Source organism: Narcine bancroftii, unplaced genomic scaffold, assembly GCF_036971445.1.
Source record: "Narcine bancroftii isolate sNarBan1 unplaced genomic scaffold, sNarBan1.hap1 Scaffold_303, whole genome shotgun sequence".
Classification (NCBI taxonomy): domain Eukaryota; kingdom Metazoa; phylum Chordata; class Chondrichthyes; order Torpediniformes; family Narcinidae; genus Narcine; species Narcine bancroftii.
Genome location: NW_027212040.1, coordinates 216463 through 240799, shown reverse-complemented (window position 1 = coordinate 240799; position 24337 = coordinate 216463). Strand labels below are relative to the sequence as shown.

Sequence of the window (24337 nt, the reverse complement as noted above, 5' to 3'; positions counted from 1 at the left end):
CAGTTCCCCTCCCCCTTTCCATTCCCCTACTCCTAACTCTAACCCCTAACAAACCCTAACCTTAACACTACCGATACCCCCTATCACTACTCCACATCCCCTAACTCTACCCCTATCACATCCCCTAACTCTATCTTTACCCCTACGCCATGCCCTAACCCCAACCCTAATACTACCCACCTTCCTCTAACCCAAACACTCACCCCTCCTCTACCTCCTACTCCTACCCCCTTCCCCTAAACCTAATACAAACCCACTTCCCCAAACTCTAAACCTAACCCTAAACCTAGAACTAATTCTAGCCCATGTCTCCTAACCCTAACCATGATGTTACCTCTATCCCGGCCCAAACCCTTACTCTCACCCAACCCAAGCCTAAACCCTACCCCTATCCCCTACACCAATCCCCTTCCCCAAACCATACCACTTATCCCTATCCCATACCCACACCCCCAAGCCTACCCCTTACTCACCCCGCTTCCATTACCCTCTTTCTCCTACCCCCCCTTCCCCTACCACTCCTTCCCCTAGGTTAGGGTAGGAAGGAAAGGGGGAAGGGGAAGGGGAGGTGAAGGGAGGAGGGCTTGGGTTAGGGCATAGGTGTGAGGGAAGGGGTTTGGGATGGAGGAGGTATAGGGGAGAAAGGGGGCGTGGGTGAAGGGACATGGAAGATGCAGGGAATGGGGTTGGCAGGGCCAGAGGGAAAAGAAGGGGAGAGATTCAGGCATCATGATGTTGTCCGTCCTCTGTTCAGCTGGAATGCGAGGTTTTTCTGGACTCGTGTCTTGTCTCTGAGATCACTCCTCCTGGGAAGAGAAATACCAGTGATAGAGATGCTGTCTCCGAGGCCTGATCATAATGATTTTGGAGGGTCCCAACTCTTCCCCCATCACTCCCCTCCCTACCCCTTCACACTAGGGCTTTCCACTTCCTCTGCTTTACCTGAGGAAGTGTGTTTTCGAGAAAAGCACAATCTATCTGTGCAGAGCTCAGAGCACCATGTCCCTATCAGGCAACACCCTGGTTCACCACTACATGGCAGCAAGGTGCTGGACAAATCATGGATGGATCGGTCGAGTCCCTTCAGCTGACCCATCTGAACCAACCCCACAACAATATTACCCTTCCCTCCCTCACACCAGTACCCTCTGTTTTTCTTTTATTCCTGTCCCCATGTTAAAATCTTTTTTATGCCTTTTTTGGACCAACCTCCTTTAAATCAAATATTATAACAATTAATATCAAATCACAATGTTACAGTGTTTACAAATATATGTTGATAACATATAAAAAAAGAAAAGAAAGGAAAAGAAACTAAGATACTACTGTAGCAGCGGCTACTCTGTTACTGAATGACCTCACAACCAGACGGGTTGAATTCAGTGAGCAAAAACTCCTTTATTCAGGTCTGCCTGGCTGGTCTTATGCTCCCATCCCGGACCTGGCTGAGAAGCACACCGGAGGCCCTGACGTCGCTGGGGGGTCACGTGGGCCGCAGGTAGCGGGCTTCTGAGTCTGGTGCCGAGGTCAGGGAGAAACCCCCGACAGCGCCATTTTGGCTGGCTGCCCCGCCACGTGCGTGACATGAGGGGCTGGATCGCCTGCCTCATGGCTTGCCGCCACACAGCCCCCCCAGAACCGGCGCCAATGGCCTTTTTTGCCGGGCGGCCTCGCTTCTTGGGTTGAGCCGTGACCACTGGCTCGTTGGGGTCGAGGTGTGCTGTCTTTAATCTGTTCACAATAAACAGTTCCCTCTTACCACTGATGTCTGGTGTGAGGGTGGATCCCGAATGCTGGATGACTCTGTACGACCCTTCATGTGGTCTTTGAAGGAGTGCTGTGGAAGGGCCTCATCTGATAAAAACATCCTCTGCGGAATACAGCTCACTGAGGATGTAAGAGGCCTGTGTGCCAAGTCTGGGCGGTGATCGGGGTGTGAAGGATTCCAACTGGGCCCGGAGGCGAGGAAGTAAACTGTGCGGTGACTGTTGCAGGTTGTGAGGTGCATTGATAAACTCACCAGGCAGGGCTAGTGGTTTACCATAGACCAGATCAGCAGATTACATCTACAGGTCTTCTTTGGGGGTCGAGCGGATTCCCAGGAGTACCCAAGGCAGCTCATCCACCGAGTTGGGGCCGGTGAGGCAGGCCATAAGTGCCGACTTAAGGTGGCGATGCAATCGTTCGACCAGTCCATTGGCAAGTGGGTGATAGGCCATTGTGTGATGAAGCCCAATTCCCAGTCTGTTGGTGAGCTGTGCCCAGAGTGCAGAGGTGAACTGCGTGCCACATTCGCTGGTGAGGTGGACCGGGACGCCGAACCAGGTAACCCAACCGGTCAAAATTGCTTGGGAGTAGGAGTCCTTGGAGGCATCTGGCATCAAGATCACCTCAGGCCAACGAATGGTGCAGTCTACCACTGTGAAAAGGTAACAGTTACTTCAGGAAATGGGTAAGGGGCTTGCAATGTCCACATGTATGTGGCTGAAACGTTCTCGGACGTGTTCAAAATCCTGCATGAGCATTCTGGTGTGGCTGTGTAACTTGGAAAGCTGGCAATGGGTGCAGGTTCTGGCCCAGTCCACAATCTGCTTTCGAAGCCCGTGCCAGATGAAGTGTTCTGCCACCATATGAACCTTGGACCTGATGGAAGGGTGGAAAAGGTCGTGGATATGGTGAAGATTTGCCTGCGCCACTGCTGGGGAACCATTGGATGCATCTCCTCGTCGGACTTCTGATCCGGGACAAGCTGGTCGTAGTCTAGGCTGGGTATCAGCGAGCAAATGGCCGGTTGGGACAGTGCTTCAGTGACCACATTGTCTTTCCCGACCTTGTGCTGAATGTGAGTGGTGAACTCCGATACAAAGGACAGGTGACGGTGTAAGAGGGCTGACCAGGGATCTCTAGCTATAGCGAGAGCCTGAGTGAGGGGTTTGTGGTCGGTATAAATTGTGAAAGGCCTCCCCTCCAAGAAATAGTGAAAATGAGGCACAGCAAAGTACATGCGTAGCAACTCAGTTGAAAGCACTATACTTGCTGTCTGGTGGATGAAGAAGTTGGCTAAAGAATTCCAGTGGTTTCCACTGTCCATTAACCTGCTGCTCCGAGACAGCACCAATGGTATTGGCAGAGGCATTGATGGAGAGCACCATAGGAAGGTCGGTGCGTGGGTGGAGGTGCAGGGTAGCCTTCATGAGGGCAACTTTCGTGGCTTTGAATGCCCTGTTGGACACTGGAGTCCAGGCGAGTATCTTGTCCTTGGCGAAGAGTGGCTGCATGATGTGTGCAGCTCCTGGAATGAATCGGTGATAGAAGTTGACCATACCTGCAAACTCTTGTAGCCCCTTGAGGTTGTCCGGGCATGGAAAATCTCTGATTGCAGTGACCTTCATAGCAGCTGGTGTAGCTCCTTCGGCCATGATGATGTGGGCCAGAAACTGCATGGACTCTTTCCGGAACTGGCATTTGGCCAGGTTGATTGTTTGGCGAGATTCGGCCAGTCGGGAGAAGAGGGTGTGCAGGTGAGACTTGATTTGTGCCCAGTCTCTGCTGGCGACAAGAATGTCATCCAGATAAATGAACATGAAATTCAAATCCCTGTGCAGTGTATTCATGAGGTGCTGGAAGGTCTGGGTGATGTTTTTGAGCTTGAAAGGCATGCATAGAAATTCGAACAAGCCGAAGGGGGTGATGATGGCCGTGTTAGGGATGTCTTCAGGCTACAATGGGATTTGATGATACACGCGCACCAGATTGACCTTGGAGAATAACCTCGCGCCATGCACATTGGCCGTAAAATCCTGAATGAGAGGGATGGGGTAACGGTCAGGTACTGACGTGTCATTAAGCCATCGATAATCTCTGCAGGGGCGCCAGCCACCAGAGGCTCTGGACCAGGTGGAGCGGCGAGGCCCCAGTTCCTGCAGATGCGAGAACTCCTCTTTCGCTATCTGGAGCTTATCCGGCAGGTTTAACAGTAATGTACAATAAACTGTGTCAGATACTGTGACACGAGGTTCACAATGCGGAGAATATTTAACAGTGATATATGGTAGACTTTGGCAGTTACTATGACATCAAGTTCACAGTAGTGAGAAGGTTTAACAGTAGTGCATGATAAGCTGTGGTAGATACCGTGATACCAGGTACACAGTTGGAACAAGGTTTTATGGTGATGTAATATTAACTGTGGCAGATAAAGTGACACCAAGTTCACATTGGGGAGTTTATGGTGATGTACAGAAGACTGACGCAGATACAGTAACACTGCATTCACAATGAGGAGAAGGTATATCAGTGATGTACAATAAACTGTGGAATATACTGTGACTCCAAGTTTACAGTGGGGAGAAGGTTGAACTCTGGTGTATGATAAACGGTGGGAAAAACAGTGAAAAATGGGTCAACGAGGGGAGAATGTTTAACGGTGATGTACAGTCGACTTTGGCAGATACTGTGACACCGTGTTCACAGTACTGAGAAGGTTTAACAGAGATGTATTGGAGAACAAGGCAGATTCTGTGACTCCGGGTTTACTGTAGTGAGAAGGTTTTAAAATGATGTACAATAAACTGTGGCAGATACTGTGAAATCTGGTTCACAATGGGGAGGAGGTTAATGGTGATATACGGGAGACTACGTAGATACGTTGATACTGGGCTCAAAGTAGGAAAAAAAAGCTTTATTGGTGATGTATGGGAAACTGAGACAGTTACTGTGACACCAGGTTCATAGTGGGGAAAATGTTTAACAGAGCTATACGATAATCTTTGGTGAATACAGTGACACCAGCTTCACATTGGGGAGAATGTTTAACGGTGATGTACAATAAATTGTGGCAGATACAATAACACCAGGCTCAAATTGGGGAGAAGGTTTACTGATGATGTACAGTAGACTTTGGCAGACTCTGTACACCAAGTTCACAGTAGTGAGAAGGTATAATAGTGATTTACGATAAACTATGGCAGATACAGTAAAAACGGTCTCACACTTGGGAGAAGGTTTAATGGTGATGTGTGGTAAACTTAGGCTGATACTTTAACACCAAGTTAACAGGGGGAGAATATTTAATGTTGATTAAAGGTAGACGGAGGCAGAAACTGAGAGACAGGATTCAGAGTAATGTGAAGGTTTAACAGTGATTTACTATAAACTGTGTCAGATACTGTGACAAGATGGCGCAGAGGGTAGACGTGTGGTTCCACCCTTCCCCAGTTAGATTATTAAATGCTCAATTTTCAAAGTTGTAAAAGTGATTAAAAATACTGTTAATAGACTTTTGAATAGTGGAGGATCGAAATAGCTGCAAATGTGAAAAAAAGTGAAAACTCAGTTACAGAAGAAATTACCTTACAAAAGTGTTGAAGAATTGAGGCCAAGTTCAAGTTGAAGCAACGGAGTCATTGACTGGAGTCCCCAAGCCTCAGAGGATTCCTGCCCGGCTAAGTATTTTGTCAGCACCATTTGCGCTATCGCAAGATGGTGCCAGCTCAGCAATTAGTTCAGCGGTTTCGACTCGTGAGCTCATGAACACAGGAGTGAGGGTGGGCCAGCTGAGCGACGACAGGCCCGTGAGCCTGCAGTATTGCCTGATGGTCAGGAGAGGTACAGTGTAGCATCAGAAGATGCACCTGCGCAGTCGGTGGCCCTACCGGGCATGCACAGTGCGTCGAGGGTCCACAAACCTTTGGAGAAGGTGTGGGCTGTGAGGGAGCCTGAGCGACAGTGAACTGACGAGGTCGCACACTGTTGTCGGGTGTCCAGACCTGCAGCAGCACCGGAAGAGGACCTATTGCTATGGAGGAAGAAGATGCTCAACTTCATTAGAATTTGAAGAACTGGGGACTGAGGCAAAAGACGGTCGGCCTCAAAGGGAGGTGATGGATCCTGGACTGGATTCTGTGTTTCCAATTCTGGAAGGGATTGCTCAGCTCATGGAAGATATGTCAAATATATCAATGCAGATGACTCATCAGATGACTCAAGGATTTTCTGAAATGAAAACTCAAACGAACACTGTGTTTGAAGAAATAACTTTCATGAAGCAAGATATTAATGTAGTTAAGAGTTATGTTACGAGATGGACATGATCAGTGGATACTGTGCAAGATCATTTTAAAAAGATTGAAGAGGCTTTCTTGAATGCAAGAGTCACGTAGAGCGTAATAGAGAAAAAATGGAAATAGTGGAAGATCCTTTTGTAGATTGGGGGATTCAGAAGAAGGAATTATTGAAGAAGTTTGACTCATTAGAAAACCAAAGTCGTAGAAATAATGTTAAGATAGTAGGTCTTCCGGAAGATATGCAAGGTTTGGATCCGGTGAAGGTTTTGAAGAAATGGATCCCAGAAGTGTAGGGCATGTAATTCGTTCCAGATGGACTGGAATTAGATCGAGCGAACAGAGCGTTAAGGAAAAAACCGTTTCTAGGCCAATTACCACAAGCAGTTTTGATTCACTGTTTTAAATATCAAGACAGAGAGATGATCCTCCGATTGGTGGTGCAGAAAACACGGCAAAATCAGGCTCCACTGATGGTTCAAAATAATAGGGTTTTTTTTAAATGCAGATCTGAGTCAAGAAGTTATCAGAAGAGACCGAGAATTTAATTCAGTCTAAGAAGTATTGTGGCGAAAGGGAAATAAATTTGCTTTTCGTTATGCGGCAGTATTGAAAGATTTTTTGGGGAATTTTCAATCTTAGTTTTTTGAGAATGACCATGATCCTTTAATATTCATTGTCAGATGTTCGAGGAAATGGGCGATCGTCACCATTGTCACTGAAGGGAAGGGTCAATGGGAATGGAAATGGGAAGATTGGAAAATATGGAAAGAATGGGAAAAAAGTTGAATTGACGCAAAGTCTTCTCGATATTGAAGATCCGGAACAATCAGTGGGACTGGAATCAGTGGGTTGAATGTTTTTGTTTCAGTACTTTGTGAAAGTCTGACTGGGGGTGGGTGACACTGAGTCCTTTAGTCACCTGCCACTTGTGGACTTCACCACACCCAGATTTTTAGGGGGCTACTACTTTTGAGTAGCTTGTTTTGAGATTGATTTTTCTCTTTTTTTTGGAATTTTTAAAATAGGTGGGGATTCGAGACTTAGAAAGGGAGCATTATTTTATAGTAGGATTCACATTTGTGAGAAGGTTTAACAGTGATATACTATGAACTGTGTCAGATACTGTGACACCAGGTTAACATGGGGATCAGATTTAACGGTGATGTACGGTATGTTGAGGGAGTTAATGTGACACCAGATGCACAGTGGGGATAAGGTTTAATGGTGATGTACTGTAGACTGAGGCAGATACAGTGACACCAGGTTCAGAGTTGTAGAGGGTTTAACGATGATGTACGGTAGACTGAGACAGATACTGTGACACTGGGTTCACAGCAGTGAGAATGTTGAATAGTAATGTCCGATAAACTGTGTCAGATACTGTGTCGTCAGGTGCACAGTGGGTATAAGGTTTAACGATAATGTACGGTAGACTGAGTCAGATACTGTTACTCCAGGTTTTCAGTAGTGAGAAGGTTTAAAAGTTATGTACAATAAACTGTGGCAGGTACTGTGAAAGCAGGTTTACTATGGATATAAGGTTTAACGGTGATAAAAAATTAAACTGTGGCAGATAAAGTGACAGAAGTTTCACAGTAAGAAGAAGGTTTAACGGTGATGCAAAATAAAATGTGGCAGATAAAGTGACATCAGGTTCACATTGGGGAGAGGTTTAATGGTGATGCACGGAAAATTGAGGCAGATACTGTGACACCAAATTCACAATGGGGAAAAGGTTTATCAGTGATGTACGCTAAACTGTAAAATATACTGTAACCCCAGGTTCATGGTGGGGAGCAGGTTTAGCAGTGATCTAAGATAAATTGTGGAAGATACTGTGACCCCCAGGTTCACAGGGGTAATAAGGTTTATCAGTGTTGTATGATAAACTCTGTTAGATACTGTGACCCCAGGTTCAGAGTGGGAAGAATGTTGAAGGTGATGTACAGTTAACTTAGACAGATATTTCTGACACCGGATTCACTGTAGTACGAAAGTTTAACAGTGATGTACAATAAATTCTGGCATATACTTTGACATCAGGTTCATATTGGGGAGAAGGTTTAACGGTGAGGCAGATACTGTGACACCAGGCTGATTGTATTGCTCATTTATCTAAATTACAACATCTAATTTAGATGCTTCATTTTTTTTGTGGCAACTTCAAAACATTCCATGAACTTCAATTCTAATCAGATTTTGTTCATTTAAATAGGTCACCACTAAAACCCCAAATCGTTTGGTCTCTAAAGTACGCTGCACAAAATTAAATTTTACTTGGGTTTGGTTTCAACGGCACTTCATTCTGCTTCATTATTTTTTCAGTCCCTTGTTTTGTACTTTCTGCTTTGCCCAGCAGATTCGCCAAATGGGCATCCAACTCTGTCTTCTCAGCTTGACCCAACGTCTCCTCTTTAAACTTAAGCAAACCAAGGAGACTAAAGTTAATATTTTCACATTTGCTTTTTCAAACACAAAAATGACGCTGTGACTTGCAGTTTCACATCATCATCCCACTTGCTAAACTTGCAAGCAACTGCACCGCATCCTACAGCTGGAAAATTGCAAGAGAACTGCTTGGTTAAAGCAAAGATTCCACCCCATCACCCCATTAAAGGCCTCCAAGTTAACAACAGATAGCAACCTGAAAGTTAAATACAAAGATCTGCATCAGGAAGATTAATGGACTTTAAAAAAAAATCATTTCCACTATTGAAAGAAAACTCCTCAGGGAACACCAGGCTCTTGTTGAACAATTCCTGTTGTATTCCTCAAAATGGTTTGAATCTTGATTTCAAGCAGTATCATTTGGTGAGATTGGTTGGTCCAGAACAAACCCTGCCCACACACTCCCTTAAATACCTGCAAAGTCCTGGATCAGCTCTGCTCCATGCTAAAGCTATCAGAGCTTTTCTGATGATATAATGGTTTTCAGATGCTGGTTCGTTGAGCACAAATAAACACTAATGCTTCCCTGAATAACACACCTCTCTCTGAAAACCAACAAGAACCTTCCCGAGTGGTAATCATTCACCTTTCGAGCACCAAAGTCTGGTGAACTTTTTATATGTTCAATTCTGTATAAGAATGGCCTGCATACAGTGGACTTGGAGGAATGAGAAGTGAGATTGGACTGTGAACCAAAGAACTTTTCTGAACTTACACACACATTACACACACGTGCACTTAGAATTAGAAGTGGGCTAAGTTAGGTAAAGTAATTTAGTAAAATAGTGATAAGTTAAAGTGTAATTCTGTTTTCATGTTGAAAGATAATTAAAATCAACTTTTATTTAAGCAACCGTTTGTCTTGGTGAATATCTATTGCTGCTGGGTTTTGGGATCCTCTGGTCTCGTAACACAGCACCAAGCTTCAGAACAACCCGAATTCTTTAGGTTGTGATAATTGTCCATAATTGGGCCCCGGCATCTTTTGCAAGTTATTATTTGACTCTTTAATAATTTTTTGTAAATTTCAACACGACATAATATCATTTAACTGTTGTGTTTGTGTCATTGGAGAATTCCCTTTCCATTCAATCAGGTTTAGAGTTTTGGGTGCCATATTTGAGAAAAGATGTGCTGGTGTTAGAGAAGGTCAAAGATGATTTACTGGAATGATATCAGGAATGAAAGGGTTAGTGTATGAGGAACAATTGTCGACTCTTCGACTGTACTAGTTGGAGTACAGAAGGGTAAGGGGGACCTCAGAGGCATTTCAAATGCTGGAAGGCCTGGACATTGTACATATGGCAAAGATGTTTCCCATGGTAGGGGATTCTAGGACAGGAGAGCATAATTTCAGGATAAAAGGGTGTCAATTTAAAAGAAATGAGGAAAAAATTATTTTGTCAGTGGGTCATGAATCCATGGAACTGAGGTAATTGGGTTTATTTAATACAGAGATTGACAGGTATTTGATTAGTTAAGAAATCAAGGGTTATGGGGAGAGAGATGGGCAGTGGGGCTGAGTGGAAGAATAGTGGAACAGACTCGAAGGGCCTACTTCTGCTCCTATATCTTGTGACCTATATCCTGCTGGAGACCTAGACAACCTTCCTCTTGTATTCCATTCTTATAAAACAGTCTGCGTCATGAGTTTATGTCATGTGAAACCATTTCCGATCGAATCCCATGTTACAAATGACCCACACTCCTCCGGGACATTTATTCTCATGTTATGCCATTTTAGCCAATTCAATAAGGTAGCTAAAGACAGCTGCGTTTGTCTTAATGCAAATTCTACATTGACAGGACTACAGCTTCCTCATTTTAAAAATTAGTATCGAGCAGCTCAAATGAGATTTCTTCCTTCTTTTTTTGAAAGGGAAAAAATTGCCTTGTGTTAAAATTGAATCAAATAAAATAGGAGAGAGGAAAACCAGAAGAATCTATATCCAAGTGGGAATTGAAATTAATGGTTGGAGATAAAGATAAACCATTGTTGAAACATTTGATTAATATATGGAATCAAATAAATGATGAAATTGGTGTAAGTGGATATACAAATCCTCGTCTCTTTTTCAAAGGATCATCAATTTCTGAATAGCTGGTTTCGTAAGGGAATTATAAATGTTGAAGATTGTGATGAAAGGGGTAAAATAATGTCATTTGAGCAACTGAGAAATAAATATCGTATAACTCATCACAATCTTTTTTGCTCTTTCCAACTAAGGACATATTTGAAGGATAAGTTAGGACCAACCATGTTGTACTGAAATAGAAATTCCTTATAAAGAGGAATTGTTAAAATGTTTACTTCGATAATGTATTCTTTATTACTAGTAGGAACTTTTAAATGAGGAGTTCATAAGTCTAGACAAATGTGGGAAATGGATTTTAATGTTGTAGTAATGTATGATATAAATTAGTTCAATATAATTGTTTTTACATCAGTCATGGAGCAGATGTCAGCAAGGATTTTATCTGAAAGCTACACCTGGAATCAGGTGACTCAGGCAGTTGGATATGAAAAGCACTGTAGGAAGCTGATTTGGCAATAGAGATCACTTGATCAAGGGGAGATGTATTAATTCACTTCAACTCAGCAGTCTGGAACTATTGACCAGAGTTCCACACTACAGCAGTGAGGAAGGAATTCACAACTCGTTTTTCTTCTACAGTTACTTCTTACACTAGAGAAATTGATTAGAATAAAATCAGAATTATCAGATTAATGTTTTAGGTGTGGTGAAGATGTGGCAACTTTCTTGCATTAAACTTATCTTTGCCCTAATGTAAGATCTTTTTAGGGAGAATTATAAATTTTTTGGAACAAGCTACAGCAGATGTTTTTCCGCAAAATCAAACTTTATTTTTATTAGGAAATATTGAATGAACAAGGCCCAAATTAAAACTATTAATATATCAATTGAAATTTGTTAAATTAGCCTTAGTGGTGATGAGGAAATGTATTGCATTACTTGGAAATCAGATATATTTTTAGGGATGCCAAGATGACATGCAAACATTCAAAGTTGTATTCTTTTGGAAAAAATTACATATAGCTTGAGAAATATATACTCTATGCTTTTCCAAATTTGGCACATGAATATTCAAATATTAGGCTTCAATTTGTAATAATGCCCTTTCCATCCCTCTAGACATGGGAGATTCTCCTCTAAGTTGTAAAATTTTAATTTAGATGTGTTAAATTTCCTCGGCACCGCGAACTCTAGGGAAGCGAAGGACTAGGGCAGGGCACCAGAAAACAAGAAGACCAAACCCCATCAACATCTTAGAAGCAGAAGATTCAATCCACAGGTCAGTGACAATGGAAGCAGACCAGTGAGGGGTTCTGCAGCTGAAGGAACCACACAGGTGACAGGCTGTTGGTGACTTGAGGAGAGGAACCCACGCAGGCTGTGGGCTTCTGCATAAAGCAGTCAAGGAACTCACACCAGTCCGTGGATTCCTAGAGACTGGTTGAAGACTGGCTAAAAGGGTGTCAGACCTGGGATATGAGTGGGTGCTGAAGGGTTCCTAATCGTGTCAGAGGTTCAAAACTGGAGCTCGCATAACCAATGGCTTGGATTGGTCTGTGAGCATTGAAAGAGAATCCACAGACCCTCAGTGACTTGGCCCAGGATTCGGAATGGTGGGGGTGGGGGAGAGTGACTCTCATTTCCTTCCTTCTCTGGCTGCAAGAGGCATTTCAGGCAATTTCTGCCAATGGAGAATCTGTCTGTCTTTCAGCAAGAAAAAATCAATTTTGTGTGATATGACACATTTTAAATACATGACAGTAAATTGCCTCCTGAAATAGTGAGAGAGGTTCAAGTTTCAAACTATTATAAACTCCACTCACCAGAGCTACCTGGATTATACCTCTTCCCACTTATTTTTTTGCAAGGACACCATTGATTTTATCACAACTCCTCTGCTGCATCTGTCCTATGACAGATTATCTATATTTTATATTGTATGTAGATATGTTTTTGAAGGATAGATTGTAGGAGTCGTGTAGGTCACAAACAAATACAAACACTTTGCAAAACAGCTCTTACTTAAAATGCAAGACCTTTGCCGAGAGTGAGTCATGCAGGCGCTCAGATCCGCCGAGAGCCTTTGCAAAGATTGTTTTGCTAAATAATTTCAAAAGCAGGTGCAAAATGGAATATTGTTTTTAAAACAACATATTATTGGACTCAGAAGTTTACTGTTCTAAGAAGGTCATGTGCTTTTTCAAGCAGAGAGGAGACACCAAATAGGCTTTTTGCTAAAAGAGAGAGAGTGAGAGATGGCAAGCTGGCATCTTGTTGAAACCCCATTTTGAAGACGGGTTGTGAGTTCTCAGTTCAGCCTGTTGAAAAACCTTGTTCTACATACAAGAGGAAATGGCTGGCTAGAAATGGTGTTTCACCTGAAATAAGGGAAACAAAAGGAACTCAATGGTGACCTGCAGAAGAGGTTATCATTTGGAAAACTCTGATGGTGAAAGTTTCTTTGGCAAGACACCAAAGTGGCTGATCAGAGGGAATCAGTTTTTGTGTGTCCAATGAGCAAGAAATCCCTCTCTGAAACCAACAAGAGCATTCCTGGAGGGTAAACATTTACTTTTAAGCACCAGAGCTTGGTCAAAAGTCATAAATGTTGAATTCTGTGCACAGTATAAGAATTGATAGATACCGGTGAACTTGTAGGAGTGTCAAAGAACTTTATACACTTTACATACACCTGTGCTTAGAATTAGAAAGGGTTAATGTTAGGCAGTTAAATTAATAGTGATAGTTTAAAGTTTGATCCTGTTTTTTTTTTGTTTCAAGGAAATTAAAAAGACATTTGTTGAAGTATCCATTTGTCTTGGTGATTTTCTATTGCTGCTAGGTTTTGGGGTCCTCTGGGCCTGTAACAATCCCAAGTTTATGTCCTCAGACCAGGATACCCAAAATGTCTTATTTCTTCAATAATTGCCGATTCCCCCATACAGTCATTGATAAAGCCTGCACCCATATCTCCAATTATCTTTTTGCCTTTACCCCACCTCCTTTCCGGCAGAACACGGACAGAATCCCGCAGATTTCTCACTTACCACCCATCAGCTGCCACATCTGACACGTTATCCTTGGACACTTCGAACTTCAGCACCATCCTCTAACCTGCTACATCTAACCCGCTCCACTCATATCTTTTTTTCATAGGTGCACGTCTTTCTGTGACTCCCTCGACGGCACTTCCCTCTCCACCTACCACCACCTGATGCACTCCCCATTGGAATTGCAGAAATTGCCAAACTTGTCCCTACATCTCCTCTCACCTCCATCCAATCAGGCCTTCCAGGTGAGGCAGAGCTTCACGTGCACTCCATCCAACCTAATCTAATACATTTAGTCGACTCAGTTGACCTCAATATCAGCAAGACCAAATACAGACTGGGTGGCCATTTTGCTAAACACATGCGCTCTTGAGCTTCCTGTGACCTACCATATCAATTCTAGAACCCTTCCAGCAACATGTCTGTTGGCCCCATCCTTCGCCAGGGTGAGGGCAAACAATCTTAAAGAAAACACATTATATTCCTCCTGGGTAGCCTTAAACTCTATAGCATGAACACGAATGTTTCTAATTTAAGCAGCCACTCACCTCTGTCTGATTTCACTGTTTCCATCTCTTGATCTACTGCCCATTTGAATATAATTACTCCTTTAAGGCAGAAGACTTGACAGTGGTGTTTTCCCCATATAGCTTACATAGATACATAGAAGATAGGAGAAGGAGGAGGTCATTTGGCCCTTCAAGCATGCTCCGCCATTCAATGAGATCATGGCTGATCTTAAAGTGCAGTACCCCGTCCCCGCCTTCTCTCCGTAACCCCTAATTCCCTTATACTGAAGAAATATATCTAATTCCCTCTTAAATATATTCAATGAACCTGCCTCTGTGGCAATGAATTCCACAGATTCACCACCCTCTTGGTAAATAAATTCCTCCTCATCTCAGTCATAAATGGTTTGCCTATTATCCTCGAACCATGGCCCCGGGTTCTGGACTCCCCCACCATTTGAAACATCCCTTCCGCATCCATTCTGTCCAGTCCTGCCAGAATTTTATATGTCTCTATGAGATCCCCTCTCAATCTTCTCAACTCCAGCGAGTTCAATCCCAATTTGCGCAATCTTTCCTCATAAGTCATTCCTGCCATTCCAGGTATCAGCCTGGTGAATCGCCTCTGCACTCCCTCCATTGCAAGAACATTCTTCCTCAGATAAGGTGACCAAAACTGCACACAATACTCCAGGTGTTGTCTCACCAATGCTCTGTACAGCTGCAGTAAGATATCCTTATTCCTATACTCAAACCCTCTTGATATGAAGGCCAACATACCATTTGCCTTTTTAACCGCCTGCTGTACCTGCATGCTCACCTTCAGTGACTGGTGCTCAAGAACCCCCTAGGTCTCTCTGCACTTCCCCATCTCCCAATCTATTGCCATTCAAATAGTAATCTGCCCTCTGGTTTGTATTACCAAAGTGGATAACCTCACATTTATCCATATTGTAGTGCATTTGCCATGTATCTGCCCAGTCCCCCAATTTATCCAAATCACACTGGAGCTTCCTGACCCCCTCTTCAGTGCACACTAGCTTAGTGTCGTCTGCAAATTTGGAGATATTACATCCAATCCCCTCATCTAGATCATTAAAGTAAATTGTGAACAGTTGGGGTCCCAATACAGATCCCTGTGGCACCCCACTGGTCACCGCCTGCCACTCAGAAAATGAGCCATTTATCCCAACTCTCTGTCTTCTATCTGCCAGCCAGTTCTCAATCCACATCAATACCTTGCCCCTAATCCCATGAACCTTGATTTTGCATGCCAGACATTTATGTGGGATCTTATCGAAGGCCTTTTGGAAGTCCAGGTACACCACATCCACTGGCTCTCCCCCATCTATATTACCTGTCACCATCTCAAAGAATTCCAATAGATTTGTCAAGCACGATTTTCCTTTTGCAAATCCATGTTGACTCTGTCCGATCCCTTCTCTGCTAGTCATAGGCTCCGCTATTACATCCTTAATAATGGATTCCATCATTTTGCCCACTACTGATGTAAGCCTCACCGGCCTATAATTCCCTGCTTTTTCTCTACCCCCCTTTTTAAATAGTGGGGTAACATTAGCTACCCTCCAATCCATGGGCACTGATCCTGAGTCTATTGAGTTCTGGAAAATAATTCAGAATGTCCACTTCCTTAAGTACACGAGGATGTAGATTATCAGGCCCTTGGGATTTATCGGTCTTCAATCCCTTCAATTTCCCCAAGACCATGTCCTTAGAGATACTGATTTCTTTCACCTCCTCCCTTACATTAGTCTCTATGTTTCCCAACATCCTCGGGAGGTTATTTGTATCCTCTCTTGTGAAAACAGAACTAAAGTAAGAATTTAATTGGTCTGCCATTTCCTTATTCCCCATTATATATTCCCCTGATTCTGACTGCAAGGGACTGTGAGAGATGAGAAAAACTGACATTGCAATATGAACATGAAGAAATGAAGAAAATAAAATTGATACATAAGTAAATGAATGAAGCCAGTGCAAACAACATGAGACATGGATATTAGAAGGCAGGAAGCTGACACTGTCTGAGTAAGATAAGAATCTCCTACACCAGCAAGTTCACTGAATGAAGGAGAGAAGGACAGACAATTGAGAATAGAAGTAGAGTTAGTCTGAACGAGATAAGGGTCGCCAAGCCCCAGATAGAATTAACAAGGCTTGCATAAATAATTAGAAGACCTTAGACAGTATTAGCAAGTTATACATCTATAATTAGTAAGCCATACAACAGATTTTTCAAGTATGCATATTTAACTAGTAAACCCTAGACAAGATTAACGAACCCTCCAGATGAAGGGACTGTAGCCCTGAGAGTCGGGAAGGTGTGAATGGGGACAAGGGCTAGGATGTGAATAAGGACAATGGGAATAATGGCATAAGAAGACACCGACAGGATACCCCCTGGTCCTCCAAGTATACTGAAACTGCACGTAGGCAGGAAGGATTGCCTCTGCCAAACCCATCCAGGGGGCAGAAGAATGTAAGGGGGAGGGTATTCTGATACTGAAATTTACTGTATAAAAGTTGGGTGAGCCCCAGTGTATGTGTGTATTCCCAGGGTAAGGGGAAGCACCCAACTTTGCATTGTTGTTGTAATAATGTTCTTTGTTCTCAATATTTGTCTCGAGCAATTTCTTTAAAGGTACTTCTATTTCTAACAAATGGGGGCTCGTCCAGGATCACACTCCCTCCACTGACAGAGTGCCCGACGACGAGAGTAGGTGCATCCCAGCTGATTCAGCTGGACTCACGGACGACGGGTGGCTGGTCAGTGGAAGAAGCGAGTGATATCCGAGAAGAGGCATTGAGAACAAACAACGGAAAATGTTAAGGAAGCGCGCTAGAGCCTTGTTACTGGAACCCGGTAAGAGGAATTTTACTTGCCTATCAGTATGGGAAATATGGGTAGCAAGGAAGAGAGTCCTGGTAAAGGATGTGAGGATCAGATAACTACACACAGCCCGCTTGGGTTGATGTTATCTGACTGGGGCACGGGAAGGACCCGTGGAAAGGACAAACTGACCATGGTCAGGTATTGTTGTAGGGACTGGGTTAAATACCCGATAAAAGGGAGCTCCGTGTACTGGCCAAAACTCGGATCCGAGGATGACTGGATGTGTCAACCTTTGAACATCTGGCTCTATCAAAACCAGAGAGAGAACCTAGAGAGCAAGGAATATGCAGCCTGCTGGCTTAGTGGATCGTGTGATCAATTGGTTTTGAAAGAAAAAGAGTACAGGGACAAGAGAGATGAGGAACCTTTTGTCCCTGAACCACAAGGGTGGGATGTGCTACATTCCCTCTCTCCACCTTATGTTCCTCCTATGCCGGCTCCTATCTTTCCTCCCACTCCTATAACCTACCCTTCTGCACCTTCCCCACCTCCCCCACCACTAGAGAAGAGAGAAGAGAGCAGGAGTGGTATGATGACTCGCTCACAAAGCACTCGATTACCACCCCCGTTCAGAACAGTGTGAGACTCTTCAGGAAGAAAGGGCAGAGCCCCCCAATCCATCTCCCAGGGGGCAGGAACCCAGACTTAATAAGCCAGAAACCAACTGGATGCAACCCCTGCGGGAAGTTCCCGTAGGAGAGGGTCTCGGTTTCATAAATGTGCCCCTGACCAGTACTGAAGTGTGTAACTTTAAGAAAGAACTCACCTCCCTGATAGAAGATTCCCAGGGATGTGCCGAACAGTTAGACCAATTTTTGGGACCAAATCTATATACTTGGGAGGAGTTAACATCTATCTTTAGGACCCTGTTTACTTTGGATGAGCGTGGAATGATCCGCCAGGCAGGGATTAAAGTCTGAGATAGGGATCACCAAGGGGGAATAGATGTGGTACCAGGAGAAACTAAATTCCCCTTGGCAAGACCTAATTGGGATAAAAATACCAATGACGGTCGGGTATTGATGGAAGAGTACAGGGTTAATTTGATAAGAGGAATCAAGGTATCTGTCCCAAAGGGACAGAATTTCAAGAAAGCCTTTGAGGTTCCCCAAGGTCCCGACGAGACCCCCTCCGCATTTCTGAATAGATTGCGCACGGCAATACAGCAATATGGGGGTCTCGACATAGAATCCCCAGCAGGGCAACAATTGGTACTAACTGGTTTTGTTACCAACTCAGCCCCAGACATTAGAAGAAAATTACAAAAAACAGAAAATTGGCATGAGCAAGGAATTACCCAGCTACTACAGATTGCACAGAAAGCATTTGTCCAGAGGTCTGAAGATAAGCAAATAGGGAAGGCAAAAACATTAATCCAAGCAGTCAGAGAGGTAGTAGATGAGCGACATAAAAAGGATAGGGACTGTGTGCCAGCTCCTGTATGCGGTGAGGGAAGCCACGGGTGGGGAAGTGCGGACCCCAGTGGATGGAGGAGTAGAGGAGGATTCCGGGGACGAAGACCCTTCCCGGGGCATCTTAGAAACCCAAGTAGAGATTGGGAAATGGGAACATTTGTCTGTTTCCATTGTAAAAAGGAAGGACACTTTAAAAAGGATTGCCCACTGCGAGCCAGGGACACACGATCCTATGCCCTGATGGAAGCAGATTATGAATAGGGGGGTCACGGTTCTCAGTCAATACACACTGTGGGGCTGCACGGAGAACCATTAGTTAATTTATGCATAGGACCCCACAGTGACAACATGATATTTTTAGTTGATTCTGGAGCAGCCCGATCTAGTATTTTACACCAACCAAAGGGGGTTAAAATAGAAGGGACAATGATAGTTTCGTGGGTGGGAGGAAGAGACTTCACAGTCCCTGTATTAAGAGAGGTCAGAATCCAAATGGGAAATAAGGTAATAGTAGAGGATCTTCTACTACTTCCCCAGGCTGGAGTATGCTTATTAGGATGAGACTTACAGGACCAATTGGCTATCGGTACCAGACCACTAGAATCAGGCATCGGGGTTCAATTTTATATTTTAAGCGAGGAAGATCGAGAACTTATCAATCCAAGAGTATGGGCAGAAAAAGGCAATAGAGGAGTTTTAGACGTTCCTCCCCTCCAAGTTACTTTAAAAGACTCGCAACAAACAATTAGAAGAAAACAGTACCCAATTCCTCTGGCTGGCCGCAAAGGTCTGCAGCCCGTAATTGACCAGCTGCTTAAGGATGGTATACTCGATCCTTGTATGTCACCCTTTAATACCCCGATTTTACCTGTCCAGAAACCAGACGGTACCTATCGATTAGTACAGGACTTAAGGGAGTTGAACAAAATCATTCTTACCCGTCACCCTGTTGTACCTAATCCCTATACGATCATGAGTAAAATCGATCCCCATAGTAAATGGTTTAGTGTGATTGACCTCAAAGATGCTTTCTGGACCTGTCCGTTAGCAACAGAAAGCAGAGACATGTTTGCCTTTGAATGGGAAAACCCTTTTACTGGACGTAAAAATCATTACCAGTGGACTGTCCTTCCTCAGGGCTTTACAGAATCTCCAAATTTATTCGGTCAGGTCCTGGAACAGATACTAGATGAGGCTCCTCGGAGAGACAATTGTCAGCTAATACAATATGTAGACGACTTGTTAATTATTGGAAGAACATACGAATTGGCTAAAGAATTTACTGTTGCACTTTTAAATTTTTTAGAAAAAAAAGGTCTTAGAGTGAGCGAATCCAAATTACAATTTGTTCAATCAGAAGTTAAATACTTAGGTCATCTGGTAAGTCAGGGAACTAGGAAAATAAGTCCAGAGAGGATACGTGGTATTCTGCAGATTCCCCCTCCCAAAAATGCCAAGGAACTTAGGAAATTCCTTGGCTTAGTGGGATTCTGTAGAATCTGGATGGAAAATTATTCTAGCCTTGTCAAATTTCTTTACGATAAACTCACGATTATAGAAACCAAAGCTCTAGTCTGGACAGACGATGAGATTAAAGATTTTGACTTCGTTAAACATAGCCTTACGCGTGCCCCAGTCTTGGCACGACCCGACTTAAATAAGCCTTTTGATTTATACACTAATGCCAAAGGAGGTGTAGCCACCGGAGTACTAACCCAGGACAGGGCAGGCTATAGACAACCAGTGGCTTTTCTATCAAAGATTTTAGACCCCATTTGTCGTGGCTGGCCAGAATGTGTACAAGCCATCGCAGCCACTGCTGTTTTAGTTGACGAAGGATGGAAAATTACTTTCGGCGCCCCTATGATAGTTCACACCCCTCCCACAGTCCACAATATTCTCTTACAACGTGCTGGGAGATGGCTCACGGACCCTAGAATTTTAAAATATGAAACGATCCTAATGGATAGGGATGATTTGCTCACGACTAAAACCCTTAACCCAGCAGCCTTCCTCATTGCTCCAAATTTGGACAATTCCACAAATGAATTAGAACATGAGTGCTTAGAAGTCATAGATCTACAAACCAAAATTAGGGAAGATCTAACTGATATCCCTTTAAAAGAAGCTGAAAGGTGGTTTATTGATGGCTCTTCACGATGCATTGCAGGAACTCGCGAAAGTGGGTATAGTGTAGTGGATGGGAAGCAAGGACTAGTGATTGAAGCCGATCGCCTCCCTGGTCATTGGTCAGCGCAATCCTGTGAATTATACGCCCTATGTAGAGCACTCCACGGCTTAGAGAACAATATAGACATTATCTACACTGACTCTAAGTACGCTTTTGGTGTAGTCCACACCTTTGGGAAGATCTGGAAAGAACGGGGAATGATAACTGGTAAAGGACAGAAGTTAGCCCATGAACACTTAATTGTCCAATCCCTAGATGCTCTGACACTCCCGACTGAAATAGCCGTAGTACATGTCCGAGGACATCAAAGTGGTGACAGTCCTGAAGCTCACGGCAACAGACAGGCTGATGCAGCTGCCAAACAGGCTGCACTTGCGGAAAAGATTCACATCCACCTATTACTGCCCAAACCACTAGAGATTATAAAAAGCCCCATCTTTTCACGGGAAGAGGAGGTCTCAATGAAAGATCAGGGATTTCGCCAAACTGCCGATGGGTTGTGGTGGACAGCAGACGGACGTCAAGTCCTTAACAAAGCATTAGCCCGCCAAGTGGTAGATCAGCTACACCAACAGACACATTGGGGAACTCAGGCGCTTGTTGGTGCCTTTCTACGATCTTTATACTGCTCCGGTATATATACAATTGCTAAACTTACTACTCGCAGCTGTCCGATCTGTCAGAGAATCAATAAGAAATCTATGCGCCCTGTAATGCCTGGCGGTCGCGACATCGCAGTTTGCCCGTTTCAACGCATACAAGTTGATTTTACAGAACTTCCTAAAATTGGTATTTACAAATATCTTCTAATCATGGTAGATCATTTTACACGATGGGTTGAAGCTTTCCCCACCCCGAATGATCGAGCTCTCACTGTAATCGGAATACTTATTGAATCTGTGATTCCAAGATATGGTCTGATTCAAACCATTGATTCAGACCGAGGAACACATTTTACCTCTCAGGTTCTCCAGGGTGTCTGCAAGAAACTGGGAATAGACTGGCAACTACATACCCCATGGCACCCCCAAAGTTCAGGTCGAGTTGAAAGAATGAATCAAACTTCGAAAAATCAACTCACTCGACTTCATGAAGAGACTGGCCTCTCCTGGATTAAATCTTTACCATTAGCCCTGCTTAGAATTCGCACAGCCCCTCGTAAAGACCTTGCAGTCTCACCATACAAAATGATGTTTGGACTTCCATTTATGGGATTCCACACTGATACCCCTATCCCTGAGGCTAATGATCAATACATTTCAAAATTTCTACAGGGTCTTTCTACTTCGATACATGACCTGAAACAGAAGGGATTATTAGCCCAAACTCCACCCCTGGAATTTCCTATCCATTCTATTAAACCTGGTGATTAGGTTTATGTCAAAGCATGGCAAGATAACCGATTGAAACCTGCCTGGGATGGTCCTTACTGTGTACTTTTGATTTCAGACGCTGCCGTGCGAACAAGAGAAAAAGGCTGGACCCACATCCAACGGATTAAACCAGCTACCAAACCACAGGATCAAGACAGTCAAACTCAACCCTCCACCTGGCGTGCAGTGCCTCATCCTTCTGACCTGAAACTTACACTACGCCGTGAAAAAGTGCCGTAATGTTGTTTTTATTCTTTATTGTATTGTTTAATTGTTGCTTCTCCATTTCTGGGACTTCACTTAATTACTCGCAATGTATTAAGTCCTCCTGGAATAGGGGCAGCAGAGGTCACAATTTTTTTCCTTTAGAGTTTAGACAAAGTGTAGATTTAGTTTTTAGCCATAGTAAGATATGTTTTAATAAGGGATTCCAATACGGACCAGGGGACCAGAACAGCTGTAGAGACCATCACTTAACTTCCCACATAGATATTAAAGGTATGAGTTCTAAACCTGTAGCACAAAGAGAGCGATATGACACAGACACACTGAATGTCAGTAACCAATGCACCTGTCAGAGAGAGAGAGAGAGAAGACTTTTGCTAATGTACACAGACAGGCTTCGACTCACAACTTCAATTCTACTCAGACTGTTACACACATCTCTAATCGTAATGCACAATCCTCCCCAGCCTGGTCTTTTCTCAAACATCCTTTGGGTTCCGCCGGCATTTACAATCCTTACTACTGCATCGTTAAGGGAAGTTCCAGTTATAAACGGCAACAGCGGCTACAGATCGCTAATGCTCCTTGCCATCTGAAACATCTAATCAGACTCCATGCAGCCTTGGGCATTATCATCCAACGCAACACAATGGCCCTGAGGTTACGGGCTGAAGATAAACAACGTTTACCAGACACACTTCAACAACACCGCCTGCCTCTCGATTACAGCTTCGCTGCTGAACGCAGCACTTGTGAAAGACTCCTTAAAGACACTACTCACAACGGGCAGGCAGTTAAGAACACTTCTTCAGGACGTCAAAAAACTTCCCATGCCCAGGGACAGACTTTGCAACCTCAGTCCTCTGCGGGATGGACTGGACTTTTCACCGGTTACTGGAATCTGATACTCGCAACCCTTTTAACAGCTGGACTCATTACTCTCACCATCTTACTGCTTCCCTACATACAGACTCTAAGTACGCTTTTGGTGTACGCTAAGTACCCTTTCGTCAGAACACTTACACCCAAAGGATGTACGATTCTCAACATCTTTCTGAGGACATGGAAACTGCTATCCGTTTATTGACCAGCTGGGAAAACCAACAAGTTCCACTTTACCGCATCAGTAATACAGATCTAAAAGAAAACGGAGGATTGTGAGAGACCAGTAACACTGAGATTAGTAACACTGATCATTGCGTGAGATCAGTATTACTGATCTAAAAGAAAAGTGAGGATTGTGAGAGATGAGAAAAACTGACATTGCAATATGAACATGAAGAAATGAAGAAAATAAAATTGATACATAAGTAAATGAATGAAGCCAGTGCAAACAACATGAGACATGGATATTAGAAGGCAGGAAGCTGACACTGTCTGAGTAAGATAAGAATCTCCTACACCAGCAAGTTCACTGAATGAAGGAGAGAAGGACAGACAATTGAGAATAGAAGTAGAGTTAGTCTGAACGAGATAAGGGTGGCCAAGCCCCAGATAGAATTAGCAAGGCTTGCATAAATAATTAGAAGACCTTAGACAGTATTAGCAAGTTATACATCTATAATTAGTAAGCCATACAACAGATTTTTCAAGTATGCATATTTAACTAGTAAACCCTAGACAAGATTAACGAACCCTGCAGATGAAGGGACTGTAGATCTGAGAGTCGGGAAGGTGTGAATGGGGACAAGGGGTAGGATGTGAATAAGAACAATGGGAATAATGGCATAAGAAGACACCGACAGGATACCCCCTGGTCCTCCAAGTATACTGAAACTGCATGTAGGCAGGAAGGATTGCCTCTGCCAAACCCATCCAGGGGGCAGAAGAATGTAAGGGGGAGGGTATTCTGATACTGAAATTTACCGTATAAATGTTGGGTGAGCCCCAGTGTATGTGTGTATTCCCAGGGTAAGGGGAAGCACCCAACTTTGCATTGTTGTTGTAATAATTGTTCTTTGTTCTCAATATTTGTCTCGAGCAATTTCTTTAAAGGTACTTCTATTTCTAACAGGACCTACTCTGGATTTCACCAATCTTTTCCTCTTGACATATCTATAAAAGCTTTTGCAGTTGGTTTTTATGTTTGCCGCAAGCTTACTTTCGTAATT

General features: G+C 43.6%; 1 long non-coding RNA gene across 1 annotated transcript; it reads right to left on the bottom strand.

Moving 5' to 3' along the window:
* Positions 1-466: 466 nt before the first annotated feature.
* LOC138750910 (uncharacterized) lies at positions 467-23192 on the bottom strand. Its single transcript, XR_011349595.1, has 3 exons — positions 23008-23192; positions 8343-8484; positions 467-806 (listed from the first exon to the last, which is right to left on the bottom strand). It is a non-coding gene; the product is annotated as an uncharacterized lncRNA (long non-coding RNA).
* Between the last annotated feature and the right edge of the window lie 1145 nt (positions 23193-24337).